The 24854-nt window shown below is 40.7% G+C and overlaps 1 long non-coding RNA gene and 1 other non-coding gene across 3 annotated transcripts; one reads left to right on the top strand and one right to left on the bottom strand.

Moving 5' to 3' along the window:
- The first annotated feature begins 7056 nt into the window (after positions 1-7056).
- LOC111758315 (small nucleolar RNA SNORA40) lies at positions 7057-7182 on the top strand. Its single transcript, XR_010044603.1, has one exon. It is a non-coding gene; the product is annotated as a small nucleolar RNA SNORA40 (small nucleolar RNA).
- A 1734-nt stretch (positions 7183-8916) lies between these two features.
- LOC134473984 (uncharacterized) lies at positions 8917-24792 on the bottom strand. 2 transcript variants are annotated; one of them, XR_010044505.1, is made up of 4 exons: positions 23989-24792; positions 20533-20739; positions 18192-18467; positions 8917-9398 (listed from the first exon to the last, which is right to left on the bottom strand). It is a non-coding gene; the product is annotated as an uncharacterized LOC134473984 (long non-coding RNA). The 2 variants fall into 2 exon arrangements; XR_010044506.1 differs by having other exon boundaries at positions 18192-18327.
- Positions 24793-24854: the final 62 nt, after the last annotated feature.

Genomic DNA, 24854 nt, shown 5'->3' with positions numbered 1-24854 from the left:
AGGATCACTGCTAGTTCAAGGCAAGTTTGAGCTACATAATGAGTTCAAAACTAGCTTGACCTATATAGCAAGACCCTGTTTAAAAAAAAAAAAAAAGGCAGCTGACTATGTTTGGAGTTGTTTCTGCATCTTCTAATCTGTTCCATTAACCCTTGGGTCTGTTTTTTTGCCAATACCATGCTGTTTTTATCACAGTAGCTATGTAGTATACTTTCAAATCAGGGACTGTGATGCTTCCTGTCTTGCCTTTCTTTACCAGAATTGCATTTTGCTATTCTAGGTCTCTTCTCATTCCAAATGAATTTTAGGACTGTTTTCTCTAATTCTGTGACACATGCTGTTAGAATTTTGATCAGGATGGCATTATATCTTTATAACAATTTTGGAAGTATGCCCACTTTCACCATAATGTTTCTTCTTACCCAAGAGCTAAGGGAATCTTTCAATCTCCTTTTTCAAGTACTTTAATTTTCAGTGTAGGGGTCTTTTACTTCCTTTGTTAGATTGATTCCTAAATATTTCATTTTTAGATACTATTGAAAAGTGTTGTTTCCCTAATTTCTCTCGGTGAGTTTGTTATTCATGTACAAAAAGACAATCAATTTTTGTTTGTTTGTTTCTTGAGACAAAGGTCTCACTATGTAGCCCAGGCTGGCCTTGAACTTATGGCAATCCTCCTACCTCAACCTTCCAAGTCCAGGGAGTACAAGCATAGACCACTACTCCTGGCCATGATTTTTGAGTGTGGAAATTGTATCCAGCTATGCTACTGAATTTGGGTGTTAAATCTAAAAGTCTTTTGGTAGAGATTTTGAAGCCTTCTATATACATTGTCATCATCTGCAAATAATGATAATTTATCTTCTGTTCCTATCCTTACTCCTTTTGTTTCTCTCTCTTAATTGCTCTGGCTAATGTTTCCAGAACTATATTGAATAAGAGTGATGACAGTGGACTTCTTTGTCTTGTTCCTGATTTTAGAATTAAAGCTTTCAGTCTGTCCCTTTATTATGATGCTGGCTGCTGGTTTGTCAAACATGGCTTTTATCAGATTGAAATAAAGTCCATCTATTCCAATTTTCTGTAGGGTTTTTATCATGAAAGGGTATTGGACTTTGTCAAACACTTTTTCTGCATCTACTGAGATGATCATATGGTTTCGTCCTTGGCTCTGTTGATATGTATCAATTTGCATATATTGAACCATCCCTGCATCTCTGAGATGAAGCCTACTTGGACAAGTTTATGTAATTTTCTTCATGATTTGTTGCACTCCTTTTTTTTCCAACTCTTCTCTTTATTGGTACATTTTTCATATACATAATGATAGCATTCTTCATAGGGATTTTATACATGTATATGATATTTCTGGCTTTTTTTCTCCATTCCCCTCTACTCTGTTCAATCCCTCTTCCTCTCTTTATTTACAAAAGCTTTGTGCATACTGTTTGCCAGTATCTTATTGAGGACTTTTGCATTTATGTTCATTAGAGAGACTGAACTGCAATTGACTTTCTTAGTTGAATTCTTCTCTGGTATTGAAATTAGGGTTACGGGGCTGGAGGTTTAGCTCAGCGGCATAAGCGCCTGCCGTGCAAGCAGGCAGTCGTGAGTTCGATCCCTGGTACCGATAAAAAGGAAAAAGAAAAAAAAATAAAAATAAAAATAAAATGAAATTAGGGTTACACTTGCTTCCAGGAATTAATTTGTTTTTTCTTCTACTAACCCTTCTGCTTCATTTTCCCTTCCAAATTTAAGTGGCCCTATATTATTTTAGGTACACCCAGATGAAGCAGAATAATCGTCTTATTTCCAGATTAGCTTATTAGCCCAGGAGTGAATTTGGGAGTATTGCTTCCCTTTCAGTGTCATTAAAAGTTTGAGAAGTAGCAGCATTAGGCCTTCCCTAAATTTCTTGTAGAATTCACCAGTGAATCCATCAGGATCTGGACTTTCTTTTTTTGGTCATTTTTAATTACATCTTCAATTCCATTGACTGATATTGAGTTATTTAGAAGTTTTGCCAGGGTTATAGTTCAGAAGCACAGCATCTGCCTGGCAAATGAGGTCATGAGTTCAGTTCCTAGGGCCAGGAGTTTAGCTCAAGGGCATAAGCACCTGCCTGGCATGCACAAGGTCATGGGTTTGATTCCCCATACCAAAAATAGATAAATGAGTTTGATTCCTAGTACCAAAAGAAAAAAAATTTTTTTATAACTTCTTGTTTCAGTTTTGGTAATTCATATGTATCTAGGAATCTGTCCATCTCTTCTGTGTTTTCCATCTTATTAGAATAAAGTTTCTCAAAGTAGATACTGATCTTCTGGATTTCTGCAAGATCTATAGTGATTTCACCATTTTCTTAATTGTATGGATTTGAGTATTTTCTTTTTTTGATAAGGTTGACTAAGAGTTTGTGAATTTTATTTAATCTTTCAAAGAACCAACTCTAATTCATTGATTCATGTTGTTTTGTTAGTCTCCATTGCATTAATTTCTGCTCTGATCTTTTAATTTCCTCCCAAGTACAAGTTTTTGGGATCGACTTGTTCTTTTTTTTTTTTCTCAAAGCTTCAGGTTCAACATTAGTTTATTTGAGCTTGCTCTGTTTTTCTGATACAGGAATTCGCCGCTACAAATTTTCTGCATAGGACTGCGTTCATTGTGTCCCATAAATTCCATTTTGTTATAATGCAACAGCAACAGAAATATTGGAAATATGATCCAGGATTTGGAGGCAGATTTATTTGACAGCAAGGTACTTAATCAGTATCATTCTCAAGATATCAAGCCCTAAACAGTGGTGGGCTAGCATTTTTATATAGTCTGTAAGCAGGAAGTACAGAAACAGAATACTTATCTGTCTTTGATTGATTCTTTTTTTTTTTTTTTTTTTTTTTTTTTTTTGGTGGTACTGGGAATTAAACTCACAGCCTCGTGCTTGCCAGGCAGGCACTTAGGTCACTGAGCTAAATCCCCAGCCCTGATTGATTCTTACAATATGCATCATAGTGACTAGCTATGCATGACATTGACCAGTTAGTTCTAAGAAACAAAAGTAACAGGACCAGTAACAGGAAGTGAAGTAGATTGGAGGTGCCTAGGCAACTAATAGACTGGCTGGAGGGCATTTTCTGCTACAGTATTAGCATTATCATTTAATTGTAGAATCTATTTTCTTCTTAATTTCACCTGTGAACCATTGGTTGTTCAGGAAGATGTCATCTAATTTCCATGTTTGTGAAGTTGCCATATGTTTCTGAAGTTCTTGTGGTTTCTTTTGCCACTGATTTCCAATTTCATTGCACTATGGTCTGATAATATGCATGGGATAATTTCAATTCCTTTCCATTTACTTATGTATGCTCTATGAGCTAGTAAGTAGTCTATTTGGAGAAGGTTCCTTGTGCAACTGAGAAAAATGTGTATTCTGTTGTGGTGGGGTGGAACACTTTGTAGACATCTACTAAGTCCATTTGTTCAAAAGTTTGTTTCAGTTCTGATGTTTCTTTGATTTTTTTTTTTTTTTTTGGTCTAGTTGATCTATTTGTGACAACAGAGTATTACAGCCCCCCCCATTACAGTTGTATTTGTGCTTATTTGATTTTTCATGTCTGTTAATACTTATTTTATATAGTTAAGTATGTTAGTATTTGATGCATATATATATATTTATGATTATTATCTCTTCCTTTTGGGTCATTCCCTTTACAAAGATATAGGGACCTTCTTTTTCTTAGTCTTACCTTGAAATTCACTTTTCAGCAAATAGAATACATATCGTCACTTTTTTTTCCATGGTGACAGGTTCCTGTCACATGGCATATTGTGACATGGCATATTGTGGCACATTGGCACATGTCACATGGCATCCTTTGACTTTCAGTCTATGAATTCTATGAATTTTTTTGAATTAAATGTGCTTCTTGTACACAGCATATTGTTGGATCTTGTTTCTTTTTTTTTTTTTTTTTCTTTTTTTGTCTTTTTTTTTGAGACGGGGTCTTGCTATGCGGTTCAGGCTGGTCTTGAACTCACTTTGTAGCCCAGGCTGGTCTCGAACTCACAAGGATCCTCCCACCTCAGCCTCTGGAATGCTGGGATTACAGGTGTGAGCCACCACTCCGGGCTCAGATCTTGCTTCTTGATCCATTCTGCTAGTCTGCTTCTTTTGATTGGTGAATTGAGACCATTTATGTTAATGGTTATAATTGATACATACTGATTTATCCTTGTCATGTTATTTTCTTGTTGTTGGTTCCCTTTTTCCCTGTTGTTTAGTTGCCTAGCTTGATGGATTCATTCTGTTGGGATTCATGGAATTGTAGTCCTTGTTATTTCTTTCTAAAATGTCCTTCAGAACATTTTTGAGTGCTGGTTTGGTATTTATAAATTTCCTTAGGTGTTCTTTGTCATGGAAATATTTTATTTCTCCATCAGTTTTGAAAGATAGTTTTGCAGGGTGCATCAGCCTACATTGGAGATTGTTTTCTTTCGGGACTTGAAATACTTCACTCCAAGCTCTCCTTGACTTGAAAGTTTGTGTCTTGTGATTCTAATGGGCTTTTCTTTATAGATGATTTCTTTTCTTCAACGGCTTTGAATATTTGTTCTTGTCTTCTGGACTCTTGTCTATTACATGCCTTGATCTAGACTTTATTTTATCATGGTTATGTACTTCTATATGCCTCAGTTATCTATATGTCAAATTCTTATTCCCTGATTGGGAAGTTTTCTGCAATGACTTTTGTGAACAGGGTTTTTATGTCATTTGTGCTGTCTCCTATTTTTCATTGACTCTAATCAATCTTACGTTATTCTTCTTTCCATCACCTAGCAGCTGTTGGGTTGATTTTTTATGGTCCCTTGCTATTCTTAGGAAATCTTTGTTTTCATGATCATTGTGGGAGACAACTGCAGTGTCTCCCTTTGAATCCAAAACAATTGCTGTGACTTTGATTACTTGGGGACTCATTTCCTTATACTGATATGTGAAAGACTGGCTAGGATATTTCCTTCTTTCTTCAATTGGCTCTAAGCATTGCAAATAAGGCTAGCCAAACTGTTAGTGTGCAAAGTCTAGCCATCAGACAGTCCTGTTTCCTCACATGGTGCTCTCCACATTACAGGATTGAGCTGGCAAGACATAGAGCAATTTTGTTCTGGGAATGTCAACTGGGTAGGAGCCTCAAGATAAGAGGCTATGACTCCTCAGGGCACAGAGTTTGCATATCCAAAACCAAAGCAGTAGCCCCCCAAAGCAATTCTACTGCTACCTTAATCAGGTTATGTAAATTGATTCTTCTGCATGTCTTTATCTCTGCAAATTACAGAGATGCCATCCTTGCACCTGGCCAGCCAGCTCAAGTTACTCAGTAATCCCCAACATCTTGACTATCACTCATCCCTGGGTGACCCCTCCCTTTCTTCACAAGATAATAAATGCTGGGAGGCCTAGGATCGAGGCCTTTGTCCACATGTCCTCACAGGAAATGAACTTGGGTCCCCTTGGCTGCCCTTAACTTGGAATATGTCTTGATGTCTTTTGTCATGGGTTGCATTGGTGATGGTAGATTGGAATTTACCAGCTGTGATTCCAATAATGTCTCAATGGGATTACAAATGTAACTGTTTGGATTGTGAGGAAGACTAGAAAGAAGATTACAATACTTGGGTGACTGAACTCGATTTTGGGTTTCCAATAATCTTGAAGCATAATCATATCTTCTACATCGAATATTCTGTCCTCATATTGGCTCATTCTACAGTATACATGTAATAGTTAATCTCCTGGATATCTGTCTCATGGATTCCTTTTCTTTTCCATGTTGTTGGGTATTCATGGTTTCCATCGTTTTCCTAAACTCTTTTTTTTTTTTTGAGACAGGGTCTCACTATGCAGTTCAGGCTGGCCTCGAGCTCACTTTACAGCCCAGGCTGGTCTTGAACTTGCAACAATCCTCCTGCTTCAGCTTCCCAAGTGCTGGGATTACAGGCATGAGCCACCACACCCGGCTAACTCTTCTATTTTTTTTTTTTTTTTTTTTTTTACCGATACCAGGGATCGAACTCACGACCACGCACTTATAAGGCAGGTGCTTATACCACTGAGCTAAATCCCCAATCCCCTAACTCTTCTATGTTTAAAATCTTTGTCTGCTCTAGAGTCACTAACCATGTCCTTCATTATGGTTACTATCTCTTTGTTTATCTGAGAAATTATTTCTGATTTAATATTTTCTAGATCCTTGTGCAGATTCTCTGTTACTCTTCTGTTAACACTTCAGAGTCAAGGTGAGTGGCATTGAAACTGTTCTTCCTCATTGCCCATTGGGTTTGCCTTTGGCAAGCTGGAAATCTAGGGTTCATCTTGCTTAAGTGTCTTCTTGCTTTTCTATCTTTTTTAAAGTTTAATTTCTGGGTTGATGCTTGTAAATTGCTATGGCAAGCAGTTTTATTGCTAGTATTTACTATCCTTAGGAAATAACTACTTCTCAGAAATTTCTTCCAGGTATATCTGGCTTTTGGGTTGAATAGGTTGTAAGATCCCACCTCTTCAATATTTTGGGGAGGAGAAGTTGTTGCCTATTTGGTCCAGCCCCTGTTTCTTTGGCACTGGCCTATTGTATTTTTATGACACTTAGGCCGTCTCTGTCTTGGCATACCAAGAAGAACAACTGGTTAGAACAAGTATGTCACCTTGACTAAAGTTGTACAATCAGCAATAACAATAGCATCAGATATAGCCTAGAAAATGACAAACTGTGGTAACTATTAATTTGCCACCTTTAACTGTATGAACTATATTTGTGGTTATAAAATAAAATCTAAAACAAACCAGAAAATTGTATTCAGTAAATATGCCCTCATTATGGCAATTTCACACTCAGGGGAGAAAAGTTTAAAGGGGTTAGAGGAATGGAAGAAGAGAAAAACATTAGAAGCAAAACTGGAGAACAAAGGAAGATTACACAAACTTTGGGAAACTAGAGGAAAAGAGAGAAGAAAGAAATTAAGAACTACAGTGGACTTGTATGTGTGTGTGTGTTGTTTTTGTTTGTTTGTTCTTTCTTTTTAACTTGTGATCTAAAACTTAATGGACAGGTGCAAAAAAATAAATCCTCTTCTGCAACCCAGAACTCATTGTTTAGAAGAGTTGTGATATATATAATAAGGAATATTACTGCTAGGTGCAGTGGTCCAAGTCTGTGATCCTGGGACTCTGAAGCTGAAGCAAGAGGAATGAAGCCTGGACTGTACAGTGAGACTTTCCCTCAGAAAACAAAACAAAAACAAAAATTTCAACCCAATATAAGTAAAAGTGGTGGTATTAAGTAGTAAAAACAAAAGAAATAAAAAGGACAGAACAGGATAACAACAACAAAAAAATAGAAACTGTGTTCACATTCATATAAAAACAAGAAGAAACAAGAAAACCAAAACAGGAAAAAAAAAGAAAATTTTAAAAAATGTCCATTGGAAGGCATGTCTCTGCTGTCTCTGCTAGACAAAGCAGGCAGAGTCCAGAGCTACACTGATTAATCCCAGAAAACCAGCTGTAGATTTATGGTGAGATAGTGGATAATCCCAGCAAGCCTGCACCTATGGTTCCACTGAACTGGGTGTGGTCTGGCTGGTTTCTAGCTATGAGGCTGGAATCTGATTTGTTCAGCCTGCAAAACTGTGTACTTTCTGTTGAACTCAGCTCCTTGACCTCCTGCCAACCTGAAATTGGTTTCACCTCAAGCCTGACACCGGGAGCCAGTATATGATGCCAGCCTCTAGCTGCTCTGAGTTCCAACCTCAGTTGGCTCCTCTCCAAGATGGATCTCAGCCAATAGCCCTCTCCTGGGGAATGTCTGAACCCAGATGACATCGCAGTCTGCTGTGTCCACTGCTGCATTCCACTGGTGTGTTTCTCAGGGGAGGCCTCCGAGTTCACCAGGAGTCACTGTGTGTCTTAGTTACTTTTCTCTCATTGCTGAGACAAAATACCCAACACCCAAAAGAAGGAAAGGCTTATTTAGCTTATTATGGCTTATTTAGCTTGTTAAGGCTTATTTAGTTTGTTAATGTTTCAGTCCATAATCAGCTGACTCCAAGGCAGGGTGACATATGGCAAAAAGCCAGCAGAGGACAGCAAAAGCAACACTGGAGAGAGGAAAGATAAGCTTCTTTCTGTCCCATATATTTTATTCAATCTACTGATTTGCAGGCCAATCAAATCAGTAGACTGATCCAGCTATCACCTACCCTCAATCCCAGCATCCTTAGTCCTAGCATTAAACCGTGAATCAATCACACACACTCCAGCCACTTCTGAAGAAGCTCCATCTAAAACTGCAGGAGACATTGGGAGAATGTCTAGATACAAACCATAACACTGTGCACCTGCAGATTTGAGCTGCCCTTCCAAACAGTGAGCAGGGGTAACTAAATTTTAAAAGAATTGATCACTATGAACCAAAAGGGTTAAGAACAATGTAATACAATGAAAGCATAAGGGAATAAAAGGGGATAGATAGATATAATGGGCCCAGATGATTGATTGAAAGGGATACTCAGGAACAACTCTAACTTGAAATATTTTCTATTGTCACCTTTTTTGTTGTTGCTAAGGGAGTAGTTGCTATGTAGTTCAGGGTGTCCTTGAGCTGGCCTCAAACTTGTGATGATCCTTCTGCATCAACCTCCTAAATGCTTGGATTATAGGCATGCACCACCATTCCCAGCTATTGTTACTTTTATGGAGTGAAAATCTCCTTAAAAGTAACATTCAGAGAGCCTTTCAAAATGGAGTTCAGAAGTCATTAAGGAAAAAAAGCACTGTTACTGGAGTTTAAGGCAAAAGCCCCCAATGGACCAGGCTCAGTCATAGGTCCCTTAAAGCCAATTGAAAAGAAGAGCAGTCATAAACACCAGCAAGGGAAATTTATACAATGTGGCCATAGTGCAAAGCAGAGTGAGTTTTCAGATCTGTCTTCAAGGGACTGACAGAATCTTGGGGTTTATAGAAAAGGGGAACAAAGGTGAGGGCTGGAATTTGCATAGCTGCAGTTCATTGCCTCCTGCTCTAGTTGTGGTCTGGCTGAGTTGTTTCTTAAGTACAGCTCTGTGAAGTTCTGGGACAGCTACTTAAGTGAAGGAGGTCGATTCTCATCTTGAGCTCAAAGCTTGGCTTAGGGGAGCATCCTTGGTTTCTGTGCTCCCATATGGGGAGTGACCTGTGCGTGGTCTCTGAGGTTCTGCTTTTCCTGGAAGTTGGGGTGACTGCAGTTTTTGAACCATGGAAACTTTTAGGCATCATGCGTGAACTCTGGAAGCAGACATGGAAGAGCTGGCAATTAGATGTTTCCATAAATCTTGAAAATAGTTACTCTTATCTTGGTGTCTTCAGCCTTGAAGGAGATGAAACAGGCTAGTTAAATTTAGGTTGATAAAACCTTGCACTATAGACTCTACTTGTGTTAGTAACATACAAACCCACAGAGGTGAGCAGGCATCTGACCCACAGTTTTAAGGTAATTTATGAGACAGACACAAAAAATGAAGGTGGAAACCAGCTGTGGTGGCATATAACTATAATTCCAGCATTGGGGAGGTTGAGGCAAAGCTTCATATTTAGTGGGTTCAAGGCCAACCTGGAGTACATACCAAGACTCTCAAAAAATAAAAAACAAAAACAAAAATAGATAAAGGTAGTGATGTTTCATTCTGCTTTTAGTTACCCATTGGACATGTAGAGGTCTAGTCTCTAAGTCCCAGTTACAGATTTCACACATCTCAATCTGCTACCTAGAAATGTGAGCTTTTCATTAGTTTGGCCTTTTGCCTTCAGGCATCTGGGGCAACCAGATAATTATATGTGTCCAGAAACTTGAGATACATGTCAAGAGATCATCAGACTTAATTTATGGAGATTTTATTAAGTATACAATGCTTTTCTTTATCCTCTATTGGTCACCCTATCATGTAGCTCTTATTCTTTTTCAACATTTAATAGAAATTTCCAACAAAGAAAGTATTACAGATGGTTAGGTAAAGTATTACAGAGTTAGGTAAAGACTGACAGGCGGTTAGAAAAGAACCAGGCCCCCTCAAAGGAACCAGTGGGGAAGACCTTGCAGCTGATAAACACCTCCCTCTGTGGACCAGCTCTCAAGACAAAAGATAAATCAAACTTCCTAAGGATAAACATCAGGAATTGATATTCTAAATAGGTACCCATCACCTTGAGGAAGCCAGAAGCTACTAACCCAACCCTCTACAAAAAAGGCCCTGTTCTGTATTCATGCCAACTTGCTAAGTGTCTGGTTCCTCATTTGATCCTGATTTAATCAATTTTACCTGAGCAATTATACTGGTAATCTTATTAATTGGCCATAGTACTGGCCTACCTCATGCCACTGTTGTAGTCAGGAATTACAAGGAAAACAATTACATACCAGACACATAACTTATCTATAATGGCCACTCAAGGAGTCAAATACAAAGAAAGTGCAGGAAATTTGTCCACATATTGAAGACCTAGAGAATCCAGCTGAAGGCCCAGATCCTATGGCAATAACCTGCATGAGGTCAGCTAAAGACCTAAATCCCATGACAGTGCCTCCCATAAGTCAAACTGGAAGCCTAGAGCCCACAGCAATGGCTCATGAAAATCTGTTTCAGGGATCTGCGCCAGGAGGACTCAAAGATCAGTGGTAGAAGCTAAAATGTCTGCGCCAGCAGGCTGAAGCATCTTTTGCCAGCAGGCTGAGGGATCTGCATCGGAGCCAAGAAGCAACTTTAAAAATTAGAACCAGATACTCCCTGAAAAGTACCACAGCCATCTTCAGCAACAATGAGGGCCTGAGATTCTGCAACAATAAAAATATCCAAGTTCATATCAGGAAGCCAATGTAACAAGTTTCTCTTGGAGATTGAACAGCACACCATCTTCCATCCACTCTGGAGCCAGGAATGCTCAATGTAAGCCCTCCCAAAATGAACCACAGCCATTCTCAGCAACAAAAGGTCCCGATCTCCTCTGATCATAACAGTCAAGTCCATATTAGGAAAAAACTCGACAAGTTCCTCCAGGTGAACCAACAACTCTTCCTCCCTAGGTCTCCTTTTAATGGTTGCAACAATCCTCAGTTGGACTATTTATACTCAGCATCATTCCGATTCATCTCAGGTGGTGTTTAAATTGACCATACATTTTCAATCCACACCCACATTGTAATTTCCCATTTCCCCCCAGCTTAGACCTACCTCACTTTGGGTTTTGCTCTTTAAAAATCCTTAGAAAGGGCAAAGTCTTTAGCAATCCACTCAGGACCCCTCTGTCTCTCCCTCTCCCCTCTGTCTCTCCCTTTCTCTCAATACATATTTTGCTCTTCAAAAAAGAAAGAAGAGGACCAGGCTCAAGAAAGAATCAGAGTAGAGATAAGGCTAGCCAGGCCTGTGGTCAAGGCCTGACTTGGCAGAAACTAGGGCACAGAATGGAGACACGATTGTCAGGACTGTGAGCCTCCCAGAGATAAACCACAACTCAAAACTGTCCTCTAACTAGCACCATTTGTACTAATGAGCCTGAACAATACAACATACATGTAGAAACATAATGAACATGTAGATAGATGACCAGAACACTGCCCTGCACTCTTACCCTTTCCAGAAATGCCTTTGTTTCCCTCCATGCTACATACTCTTGACAATCTTGTTTTTCTATTAAAGCAATATTGGCTTATAGGTCGACTACAGTTTGACCTGTGGTAACCTGTGATGTGATTTTACTTTTACAATATAAAATCCCGCTTTCAGGACCCCTCCTGTTTCTCAGGAACTTTCTCTTAATAAAACATTTCCTACTCTTAATCTCCTCTGTTTGTGACTCCATTATTCAGTGTTCTGAGACAGGAACTCAGCACCTCTAGCAGGCTGGCAGTTACTTTCTTCAAATGGAAGTTTTGCTGCTTTGTAATGAAACAACAACATCACTTCTAGGCATTTTGGCTAAGATCAAGTATATGAACCAACACTGCTTACCTATACATGCTGCCGCTTACTCTCCTGCCTTCAGAACATTGATTCAGTGTTATTTGAACTGGTGCTTTGATCAGGAGTGCTCGTGCATGCCTGTAATCCTAGCACTCAGGAGGCTAAGGCAGGAGGATTGCCATGAGTTTGAGGCCAGCTTGGCTACATTATCGGGTCCTGACCTAGATCTCCAATCTCCCAAATGAGTGTACAGCAGAGATCAAATAAAAAGAGACAAATTGTATGGTTTTAGGACTCCAGGGGAGCCAAAACCCTTTGGTTGAGCTTGAGACTCCGAGGGCGATGACAAAGACTTCTCTGGATTAGCCACTTTTATTAGGACCAAGGACAAAAGGCAGGGAAACTGAGGAAAGCTCAGGCAATGAGCAGGACCTTGGAAGTCACTTCAAGGACATCTCCAAGTAATGAATCAAGTCAACTTAGTAGCACTGTCTTATCATGAAGGCATGGTAGAAGTGAGACTGTAGGAATAATTTTTGTAGCCACAGTCTCTGCCTTGTTAATTGGGGTTGGAGCCACATGTCCACAGCTGTAGCCTTATCTTGCCCTTGGAGGTATCTCTGGCCTCACAGGCCACTACAGGCCTCAGTCAGGACCAGTGATTCATAGAAGTTCACTTACTATGAATCAGCTCCCATCACCAGGCAAGGGGCCAAGGCCTAGGACAGACTCACAGATAAACATAGAAAGCCAATTAGTTAAATTTAAATCCTGAGGGGCTGGGGATTTAGCTCAGCGGCATAAGCACCTGCCTTGCAAGCAGGTGGTCGTGAGTTTGATCCCCGGTACCGATAAAAATGAAAAAGACAAAAAAAAAAAAATTTAAATCCTGCTCCGAGCCACTTGGTAGTGGTCTCCAACACTACATAGTGAGTTCAAGTTCAGCCTGGAGTATGTAGTGAGATCCTGTCTCACAAAAATAAAATAGGGGCTGGGGATATAGCTCAGCAGTGTAGCATCTGCTTAGCAAGTGCGAGGTCCTGAGTTTAATTCCTAGTACCCCAAAACACAAAATTTTTTTAAAAACACATTTTTTAAAAAACCAAAGAACTAGTGTTTCCTGAGTTACAATTCCTAAGACAAGCCAGGCGTGATGACTCACACCTGTAATCCCAGCACTCTGGAGGCTGAGGCAGGAGGATCGTTGCAAGTTCGAGACCAGCCTGGGCTACAAAGTGAGTTCAAGGCCAGCCTGAATTGCATAGAGACCCTGTCTCAAAAAGATAAAAAAAAATTCCTAAGACAATGGGAAGCATTAGTGTTCAAAATTTAATAGAGAGTATTATAGTAGCAAGATGACAAATCATTCCAAAAACTTTGAAGACAAATATCCAATTTAAGCAACAATAAAAAAAACTTGCAGGTTTTATTCATCCATTGAAGTAATATTTACTGACATCTTACAATGTTCTAGGCCCTATAGTTGAAGTAGGAAAAATATAACTTCCAGCTTTCTAGATGTCAGTTGTGCTGAATTCACGTCCCCTGAATATGAAAAAAATATCAAGAGAAAGATTTTGAAACTTTGGCTACTTATGAGGGGTAATTTATACAGCAAAATCTCACTGCAGATCCAATGTGAGTCAAACTATAGGATTATGAGTAGAGGGGCTAGAGATTTAGCTCAGTGGCATAAGCACTTGCCTAGTAATCTCGAGGTCATGAATTCAATCTCCAGTACCAAAATTTTAAAAAGGATTATGAGTAGAGCCACTTAGCTAGTAATGATCCAATAGGAAAACAAGTCATATAGCAAAAGGTACATGGAAAGATTAAAGAAATTCTTAGACAGGGAGGGGAGTATGGGTCTGGGTGTTCTGGTCATTCACTTATGAATCTGATGTCTATCTGGAACCACCAGACCAGTGGTGGTAATTAATTATCTCAAACTGCCATTTATCTTTTATGCCTGGTTATTGCATCTCTGTCCTGAAGACTGATTCCCTTCAGATTTGCCTCCAGCCACAATTTTGATGTCTCTAATATTTTTATGTGCTGACTCCCTTGAGTCCAATCCTGCTCTGACTGTATATTAATTTTCATCTAATCTAGCTCCCTATAGCATTTTTCCCTCTGAAGATGTATCCTTAACTGCAGTGAAGTTTCAGTTGAGCTGCTTCAAGCTGAGAAATGTCAGTGTAGGGAAGACTGAAATCAGGAGTTTTCTCCAGAGAGCTAATATAAGGGCCCATGGATACAAGTCATACTGGAGTTTAGCAGTTATGAATTCTCTAGGTGAGAATGAATGAGAGCGAGCATGTATGGCAAAAGCATAAGCACCAGAAGGGAAAGACAGATTGGAGAAAAGAGCCAAATCCAGACACTGTTCATAAGGGACTCAACAAGGATTGTAATCAGCTGGATTCTAGACCTTTTGCTTATGGAGATTATCTACAAGTCTGATATATCTTTTACTGCTTTAAGATCTTTTACCACCTGATGTGAATTATTTATCTAAAGACCACAAGTTTCATTTATTAGTGCACAAGTCTCTCCAGTATTAGCTGTGTCTTAGTTACTTTTTACTTGTCGCTGAGACAAAACACCTGATGCCCAAAGTTGGGAAAGGAAAGGTTTGTCTCTCACAATTTTTGGAGGTTTCAATACATACTCAGTTGGCTCCAAGGTAGGGTGGCATGGCTGGGCCACGGTTCATGATGGCTGCAAACAGAAAGGGAGAAACTGGCAAGAGAGAGACACGCCTTTTTCCTGCCATTACATCACCTCCTGGCTTCACCCTTAGGCCAGTGTAGCACTCACACCTCCAATCCAAGTGCTAGACAATGAACCAATCACAAATGCATAATGCAAACACATGAGGCCTGGGGGCCACCGATATAAACCATGACAAGCTGTAAGATCAAGAGTTTTGCTGTTGGTGGTTGCTGGGGTTTTTGGGGGAATGGTTTTGGTGTCATCTTGTTTTGTATTTTTCCTTTTGGTTTGGTTATTGTTTTTTTCTTTTTTTGTTTTGTTTTATTTTTGTTTTTTTGAGACAGGGTCACACTGTGTAGTTCAGGCTGGCCTTGAGCTCACTTTGTAGCCCAGGCTAGTCTCAAACTCACAGCGATCCTCCTGCCTCAGCCTCCTGAATGCTGGAATTGTGAGTCACCACACCCAGCTTGGTTCTTGTTTTTTTCAAAATTGAATCTTGCTAGGCAATTCAAACTCTACTTGGGCTTGCTATGTAGTCCAGGCTGGCCTTGAATTTATCGTGATCCTTCTGTCAACCTCCTGAGTGCTGGAATTATACACATGCACCACCACACCCAGCCTCTGTGGTTTTGAAAGATATTATTAATTGAAGAATTTAAAGACTCTTGCTGAGCCTTTATAGCTGCCATGGTAGCTTCGTAAGCTTATTGAATCATACGTGATCAGCTACAGGTATAGTTGGAAACTGCCAGACCGGGTAAGTGTAGTGAGTGGTGATCCCTTTCTATGTCTAGCTTATATTACTATCTTTCCTCTACATATCTTTTGGTTATACTTGATGTTAGGTTCTTCAGGGGTTACCCACAGGATCATGTACAGAGCCTCTTAGCTTCTCCATCAGTGTCAGCTGTCAGGATTGGTCTTGCTTGTGGAAGCATGGGAGACATTTCTTAATTTGGTGATCCTCTTTGTAGCACACTGTACATTGGTCTCCTTATGTTTTCTATCTTTTTTTCCTCTTGTTTTCTGAGACCCAACAATCTTCTCCAGAGTTATAGGTTCCTGTAGAAAGATCCTCTCATGTGCTGGGGTTTTGTTTCCCTTGGACAATCAGGACAAAAATATTGGCTGACCTCTTAGCTCAGTAATCTTTCTTGGGCAACCTGCTCTGGACCCCTTCTGTCTCTCTCTCAGACAGAAGCTTTCTTTCTCTCAATAAATATTTCTACTCTAAACCTCCGTTGTTCTTAAAATTCATTCTTTGATTTTAAAAAACATGAACTTGTACGGGACATATAGTAGGCTGGGAGTTCCATTCCCCTATATCAGTGTCACCCTGTAGGCCAAGGCTTTAGTGTATGGAGTTTCTTAAAATTAATAAAAATTTAGAAAAAAAGAGAAAAGAATCTTTCTTAATTTTGGTCTCCGTGCTGGGGATTTAGCTCAGTGGCAGAAGCGCCTGCCTGGCAAGCGTGAGGTTGTGAGTTCGTCCCTGGTACCAAAAAAAAAAAAAAGAAAAAAGAAATTTGGACTCCAAATCTCAGTTGTTGAATACCCAAGAAATAGTTATACTAATATTGTAGTAAAAACAGTAAATTTAACAATCACACTTCTATCTAGATAACTAGATAGAACTAGTTATAACTAGATAACTGTGATCAGAGAACTGTTATTGCTTTACCGTCATGGTTATCTTAGAAGTTGAGTCCCTGTAAAATGTTAGCAGATAACAATTATAAAATTTTACAGAGAAAGTTTGTAAACAAGGGCAAGGTACCATTTGGCATGTTAACCATGATGGCATTATTATACTGGAACCACTAGGTCTTATTATTATTTTTGAATTACATTTAAATTTCCATTTTAGTATGAAAATTTTTTAGTAAGTGCCTTAACTGAATTACAAGATATTAGTAACATAAACTTTTACCTATGTTTGTTATTTTTTAATAGAGTGTCATTTAAGTAGAATATATTTGTTTATAGAAGTATTTTGCAGATTATTAATATCCCAGCTTTGATCTTTAGAGTAGCATTGTTGGCCAGGGATTTAGCTCAACAACATAAGCATCTACCTTGTAAGCATGAGGTCATGAGTTTGATCCCCAGTACCAAAATAATAATAATAAACTAAAAAAATTAGCGTAACATTGCCTGAACTGCATAGTGTTTAAGTATGACTAAGAGTTATAACACAATTACATAACAATCACATGAGCATAAGCCTTGAAAAAGAATTCACATCATATCGCTGGTGGTTTCATGTCAGTATGGCAAGCACATTTCATAACAAATAGTTGAAACACAAGGAGGAAAAGCAGATGCTTGACCCTGAAAAAGTTTATACTTATAAACAACTTTAACTGGAAGTCACTAATGCATAAAATGTTTTGCAGTTTTGTGTCTTTGAAGGCCATACACTTGGGAAACACATACATCATTTAGTACACTATGAGTTTAAAATAATTAGTAACACAGCTATATAGAAATCCTAACATAGGGCTGGGGATGTAGCTCAGTGGCACACTACCTTCCTGGCAAGTGTGAGGTTGAGTTCAATTCTCAGTACAAGAACAAAGAACTCTTCATGTATATTCAGTTTTTACTAAAGGCAAATCTTAGACTCCTTTAACAGGTTTTACATAGCATAACTATAGTAACAAGAGTTAAGGACAAAGTCTTATAAAGAAGAGCTCTTACAAAAGCTGGGCCTGGTGGCTCACACCTGTAATCCCAGCACCTGGGAGGCTGAGGCAGGAGGATCATTTCGAGTTTGAGACCAGCCTGGGCTACAAAGTGAGTTTCAAGGCTAACCTGAACTGCCTAGAGACCCTGTCTCAAAAAGACCAAAAAAAAAAACAACAAAAGATGAGTTCTTACAAAGTTAGGGAATAGTGTTAATGACTGCAAATAGACTTATCCAATTTACAAGTGTATGTCATTTATACAATAACCAAATGCTGTTTAGTCAAAGCCAACAGATGTAGATTAAATTTTAAGTGGTGGGACCATGTTTAAGGAGATGCCAAATTCTTATCATTTTGTGTATCTAAATTCTAGATGTATATTGTGTAAAAGACAGCACCTGTAGTCCCTTTGCATGTACTACACTTTTGTAGTCTTAACACTATTACCTAACTTTGTAAGAAGGAAGGGGGTGGTTTAATATCATTGAGGAAAGGTTTACTAGCAATAACAGGCGTAAGCTGTTGAGGCCTCAGTGTCTGGGTCAGCCTATATAAACACAAGGGAATAAAAAGCATTTTTAAGATTGAGGACTGTAGAGTGAGTGGTGGAGGGAAGATTCAGCACCACTGGGTGGATTGGGAAGAAGCAGTCTGGGACCTGCACGAAATAGGCCCTGTTTGTAAATGGCATAGGTTGACCCTCAATACCCCCTAGAGTTTGAGAACTTATTATAGTGGCATGAAAGCTCAGGAAGAACTCTGTACATATGGCCTCTATGTCCACAAGTATAGAGAATGTCTTACCTGAGACTTTTAGTGGGACTTGGACTCTGAGATGGACACCCATAAAGGGGGCTGTTGTTGGCCCTGAGCCCAGTCAGTCTTCAGCAGCAAGTTTAAGCAGATCTGTCGGCGAGGAATCTGGCAGTGTTGGCATTTCCTATGAGGGCTGGAAGTTAGGATGGCTTACCCACTCCCTGATGGCTAGGACAGTCCAATAGCCCTGGGCTAAGGTCCCAAAGGAACACCAAGATGGGGCACTCTCTTGCCCGATGTCTTCTGCTGCATTTGAGGCATGGTCTGTGGGGGGGGCAGACAGCGCCACCTTGTGTCGGTTTACCTGTCTAGCGTCACAAGTGTTATTGTTATCTCTGTTGTTGAAAACACAAAAAGCTATATTAAGAAGGTCTCTGTGGGGGCTGGGGATTTAGCTCAGTGGCATAAGCGCCTGCCTTGCAAGCAGACAGTCATGAGTTCGATCCCTGGTACTGATAAAAACGAAAAAGACAAAACAGAAAATGAAAAAAAAAAAAAAAGAAGGTCTCTGTGGCGTTTGAAGGTCAAGTTTTGCCTTTTTTTTTTTGGGATTTGGACTACAGTAGAAGGTATCTGTAGAATTAAGTAAGTATACAGGAGCCAAATATAATCAACAGGGTATTTATAATTTTAGTAATGGCTTCTCATAAGGAGGACAGGTGCAGAGAATTTTAGGAACTGACATGTCATTTATGTATCTCTTTATGTTATTAAAATGTCTAATGCCATCTGATTTTTGAAGGATGGCCTGTTTAATTAATTTTTTATCTTTTTATTTAGGAGAGAAATCAGCTATGGTGTTATTTAATATCAGTTGAATATAGCTAATGCTGGCTCGATGGAGGGCTGAGCCAGGGCAGGTAGACAGGCTGGGAAAGGTTTAAGTTTGGCTTCTGCTGCAGTGTTGGTCTTGTTGTTTTCCATGTATCATACAACCCTTATCTTGGAAAAGAGCTAGTGGTTCCCAGCAAAAGGAATTTATAATTATTTTTTAATTTTAGTTGTTAAACAGGAGGTCGGTGACAATACAGTATAATATAGGCAGTAAGCTTAACATAGAACATTACTGGTGGTTTACAGCAAAAGGAATTTATAAATACCTCTTAATTTTAGGTGTTAAACATTTAGGAGATTATCAAAGGCTTTAATTGATAAACAAAGCTGGTAAAATTACCAGGTGGCCACTTCCCCGTTTATCAGCAAAAGTCTTGTCTATTGCCAGCTTATTTAATCTTGATTAAATAGTTTGAGAATGTAAAAAATAGCATCTCTGAGCTGAGCCACCGAGCTGCTGTTTATCTGTTTGTGATCCGGCACGCGGGCAGAGCACGCCCAGTGTGGGGGTGGGGCATACAGAGTGAAGGTGGGGTGGGGCTGGAACTGCCCCCGGAAATGCATGCAGGGCTGGGGAGTGGTGGCGGTGGCAGCGCCAGGCGCACGACACATGGGGGGTAGAGCTGGAAGGCGGAGCTGGGACCCTACACGCTGCGACCTTACGGGGGGCTGAGCCGCCACGTGGAGCCAGAACTGCTCGCAGGGCACACGTGCGGATTAGGGTGCAGCGTGAAAGCTTAAAGCAGCCTGTGAAAGCTCAAAGCAGCCCGAGCGTATCTCTCAACACTGTTTGGGCTCACCTCCCATCTCGGAGGGGAATGGGTCTGCGCCTGGTGGGAAAGGGGAAGCGGCGAGGAGACAAAGGGGACGCTGGCGGGAAAGGACACACATTCTCAAAACAAAGATAGAGAGGCTTAAAGATAGAGAGTTTTGTAAAGTTGTCATCAGTGTGATAAACCACAGATAGGTATGGTTTTTTTGGGATGGGAACAGCAAGTGGTCCCCAAGATAAAATCTGGTGTGGGGTCTGGCCTACAGAGTTATAGCCAGATGAGGCAATGGACTGTGGTCTGCTAAGTTTAAGTCATCACTTTTTACTTGTTTTAGACCGATTGGTATTTTGGTTCTAAAGTTCATACTAATTGGCTGTCACCAATATATATACGAATGGATTTTTTCCGTGGAGTTAGTGACAGCTCTGTCTGTGAGAACTTGAAAAACTCTGAAGAGTCTTTTTTTTTTTTTTTGTCTTTTTCGTTTTTTAATCAGTACCAGGGATCTAACTCAGGACCGCCTGCTTGCAAGGCAGGTGCTTATGCCGCTGAGCTAAATCCCCAGCCCAACTCTGAAGAATCTTCCAGTGTGGACACAGGTTGGCCCAGAAAAACTCTGCCTTGGGCTATCTAAGGACATGAGAGCATCACGCGAACCCACGGAAAGGGGGAGAAAACCCGCCTGGGGCCTGGCCCAGAAGCAATCTTCGGGGGTTCCTCACCTGTGGTAAATTGGGTTGGTGTTGTTTGCGAGCCAGCAGCAACAAGTTTACAGCTCTCGAGTGTAGAAGTGAGGAATTAATGCAGGACGTAGTCCGGTCCTGGTCCTGAATGGCAGGGGACTCAAACTGGGAGAACCCCAGGAGTCTCGTCTGCTGTTCCCAGTCAAGGAACTATATGATAGAACTGTGGGGGACCGGCGGCGGCAGCTGAAAAGATAAGAAGTATGAAATAAAAAAATAAAAAAAAAAAAGAAGTATGAAATATAAATGACCTTTATTTTGAGAATGCAGGGAGAGACACCCCCCACCCCCTGGGGTGCGTCATCTCCCCGCTCAGGCTCCACCCCAAACCTAAGCTACATATATGCCTCCACAGGGAGAGATCAGCGACTCCAGGGGGAGATGCCGCACCCCAGGGGATCAAGGGTGTCTGTCCCCACATTCTCAAAATAAAGGTTTAGGGGCTGGGGATTTAGCTCAGCGGCATAAGCGCCTGCCTTGCAACTTGCAAGCAGGCGGTCGGGAGTTCGATCCCTGGTACCGATAAAAATGAAAAAGACAAAAAAAAAAAAAATAAAGGTTTATATTTATATTTCATACTTCTTATCTTTTCAGCCACTGCTGCCGGTCCCCCACAGTTCTATCAGGTACCAAAAAAAAAAAAAAAAATTCAAACCTGAGTTGCATAATGAATTCAAGGTGAGGCTGAACTATATAGCAAGACCTGTCTCAAAAAGCAAAATCCAAAACAGAACAACTGGGACTGGGGATTTAGCTCAGTGGCATAAGCATCTGCCTTGCAAGTGGGCAGTTGTGAGTTCGATCCCCGGTACTAATAAAAAAAGAAAAAGACAAAAACAAAACAGAACAACTCCCTGAAAAAGAAGAAAAAAAAAAAAAAAACAGTATGGTTTGGTATGGTAGTGCACACCTCTAATTCTAGCACTTGGGTTGCCAAGGCAAAAGGATCACCTTAAATTCAAGTCTGGCCTGGGTTATATAGTGCACTTTCAAGGCCAGCCTGCACTACAAAGCAATACCCTGTCTCAAAAGGACAAAAAACAAAAACACACAAAAAAGGAAAATTAAACTAGTTACCAAGGGGCCTGAACAGACTTTCTAACTTTTTAGAGAAAATATGAAAGAGCAGATTAAAGACACTCCTTAAGCACATAAATATTTGTGCTCCTGGAAATAACTCTTTCTGGTGTCATCCAGAGATGAGTTTTCTCCACCGTGCCTCAGGATGAGAGTCTCTCTTGTCAGATGTGCCAAGTTCGTGTCCTCCAAATACTGAAGAATGAATTCCAAGGACAAAGGAGGTTAAGAGTAAGAAGGATTTATTAAAAGAAAGCACCTGAAACACAACAGAGGCACTGAAAGGGGTGGCCACTGAGGCTTTTGGTCAGGGGCAATTCATACAGCAAAATCACAGTGAGAATGTAATATGGGTCAAATTACAATCAATTTACAGGCTTACAAGTAGAGCCGCTTAGCTGATATTGATCCCATAAGGAAATGAGTCACATAGCAAGAGTTCGTGGAAAGAACAAAGGCATTTTTGAGAAAGGAAGAGAGTATGGATCTGGATGGTCTGGTCAGCCAACTATACAAGTGATATGTATCTGGGTCCACAGGACCAACTGGTGGTAATTATAGAGTAATCTCAAATGGCTATTTATCTTGCTGGCCTGGTTATTGCATCTCTGTCCTGAGGCCTGGCTCTCTTCAGATTTGCCTCTAGCCACAACTTTTTTTGTTGGGACTTCCTTGAGCACACAGTCTTTCTCTGATCATATTTTAATTTCTAACATAGTTGCCTATAATACAGTGAGTGCACATGGCTAGCTGTGGAGTGTCCCTGCCATCACTGAGCTTCTTTTGAGAGACCTTTGATAGATCTGATAAAAGTGAAAAGATAAGAAGTATAAAATATAAGTAACCTTTATTTTGGGAATGCAGGGAGAGACACCCCCAACCCCTGGGGCATGGCATCTCCACCCGGGGGCCAGCGATCTCTCCGATCTCTCCGTTGAACACGTGGAGTGAGGCACATAAGTAGCCTCGGCCTGGGGTGGAACCCAAGGGGCATTAGGGATGCACAGGTAGCCCATTGGTCTTAGTTTGGCACCAGAGGTAATTTCCAAGGGTGGGGGGAGATAGGAGCTCCCTGGCTTTACCGGCTACAGTATCCGGCCTGGGCCAGCAACCCTTTCAACCTTGACTTTCAAAGTATCTGATTCACTTTACATGTGTTATGTGCCTGGTATTGAAGTAAATCCTTTTCATATGTCATCTCATTTACATATTTATTTACTCATTTATCCGTATTTTTTTGGTGCCGAGTATTTAGCCTATGGTCTTGTGCATGGTAAGCCCGTGTGCAACCAGTAAGCTACACTCTAGCTTGCCATCTCATTTAATTGTCTATCTCAATGAGATAGCTTGCCATCTCATTTAATTCTCACTGTGATTTTGCTGTATGAATTGCCCCTGACCAAAAGCCTCAGTGGCCACCCCTTATGCAGTTACTGGCAAGATTCACTGTTGTTTCAAAGGGGACTTACTCTCACCAGAAGTTTGTAGGAAAGTTTTACATTCAACTCTTTTTCTTTCTGAAGTTTTGATATATATGTTTGCATTTGCATTTTACAGTGCTGAGCATAGAACCCAGGACTATGCTAGGCGAACACTACCAACAAGTCACACACATCAACTGTTGGTGGGTTTCTTTTTCACTACTGGAAGCTGCATTCAGGGTTTTCACACTGAGCTACATACATCCCTAACTCTTTTGTATGTTTCACTTTTATTTATTTATTTTTTTGTTTCACTTTTAAACAGGGTCCTGCTAGTTCTCTAAACTGCCCAGGTTTGGCTCCAAATTGGGATCCTCCTGCCTCAGCTTAATAAATAGAAGTTGGGAGTAGAGGAAAGGAAGAAGATGAAAAAAGAATTAAGATGTGTTACTGTTGCAGGCAGCTGAGTTAGTTAGAAATATTATAGGCAGTGAGATAGGGGTAGGTCCTCAATGGAGCCAGTGTAAACATCTGGCAGCTGCTGGGGAAGCTGACGCCTCCTGCTGTGGGCCAGGCCCCAAGACAAAAGACCATACAAATGCACCCATACCCTGGGATTGATACCTACATAGTTCCCACTCCCCTAGGGAAGAGTCACAGCTCTGTAGAAATGCCTGCTTTCTACCTGACTCGCTTCCCCATTTGTCCCTAATGTAATCAATTTTACCTGAACTACTGATCTTATTGGCTAACTATAGTTTTGTCCCACCTTATGCCCATCTGCCTTGTGAGTTCCCAGTCTTCCCCCGCCTTGAACCTATGGTTTTACTCTACAAAAGTCCCTGGAAAAGACAGTGCTGGGCAACCCGCTGGGAACCCTTTCTGTCTCTCTCAGACAGAAGCTTTGTTTCTCTCAGTAAATATATCCTACTCTTACCTCCATTGTTCCTAAAATTCATTCTTCAATTTCAGAGAACAGGAACTCGCGGACATAGTAGGTCGGGAGTTTCATTCCCCTGTACCATTATGTGCATGGACCACCTCCCCAAAGGAATGTAATCGCTGTGTACTGCAACCATGTACTAATAAAAAGGCTCTAGTACGGAAAATAGACAACAGATTAACAAGTAGAAAGACAAACATTAAAGTACAAAACACAGTCTAATAAATCACACAGTATGAGTCTCAAAGGAGAACTTCCAGGCGCCGCTCACCCAGAGCTGGTGGAGGGCTGGGGCCCGGGCTCTCGGCACCCGAGCTCCTCGGGCAGCGCCCAGCCGGTGAACGGCGCCGAGGCTCTGACCCAGCCTTTCCCGGGGAAAAGACCTTTCTTAGACAAAGAGGGTGTATCAGATAGAAAAGCCTGTTTACATGCGTCTACTTCCGGAATGGGGGGATCTCCTTTCTAGATGTAAATTTACTTTACAAGAGGGCAGCCTTACAGATTATAGTTGCCCTTTATTTTGTGACAGGGTCTCTCTGAATTGCTAAATTGCCAATGCCGGGCTGATATTTGTCCTTCTTCCGCCTTCCCCTCCGAGAGTACTGAAATTACAGTGTTGCGCCATCACGCCCTGCCCCGAACAGCCATTTTGAAACGTCAAAGAAATGTATTTTGAGGTGGCGTATTTTGGGTCTCTAGGATAAAAGTTGCAAAACACTTCGCTGTATCAAAATACTACAGGTTCTCAACTCCAAGCGCGGGTGGCAAACGATAGCATGGAGGGGACCAGGGTACACCGGGTGTGGAACAACCCTTCTCCCACTGCCCCGCGGGCGGCTGAAGCCCCGCCCCTTCCCTCA

Source organism: Cavia porcellus, unplaced genomic scaffold (assembly GCF_034190915.1).
Source record: "Cavia porcellus strain 051 isolate PalLab524CR breed Dunkin Hartley unplaced genomic scaffold, mCavPor4.1 scaffold_29, whole genome shotgun sequence".
Classification (NCBI taxonomy): Eukaryota; Metazoa; Chordata; class Mammalia; order Rodentia; family Caviidae; genus Cavia; species Cavia porcellus.
This window is presented reverse-complemented; position numbering and strand designations above follow the sequence as displayed.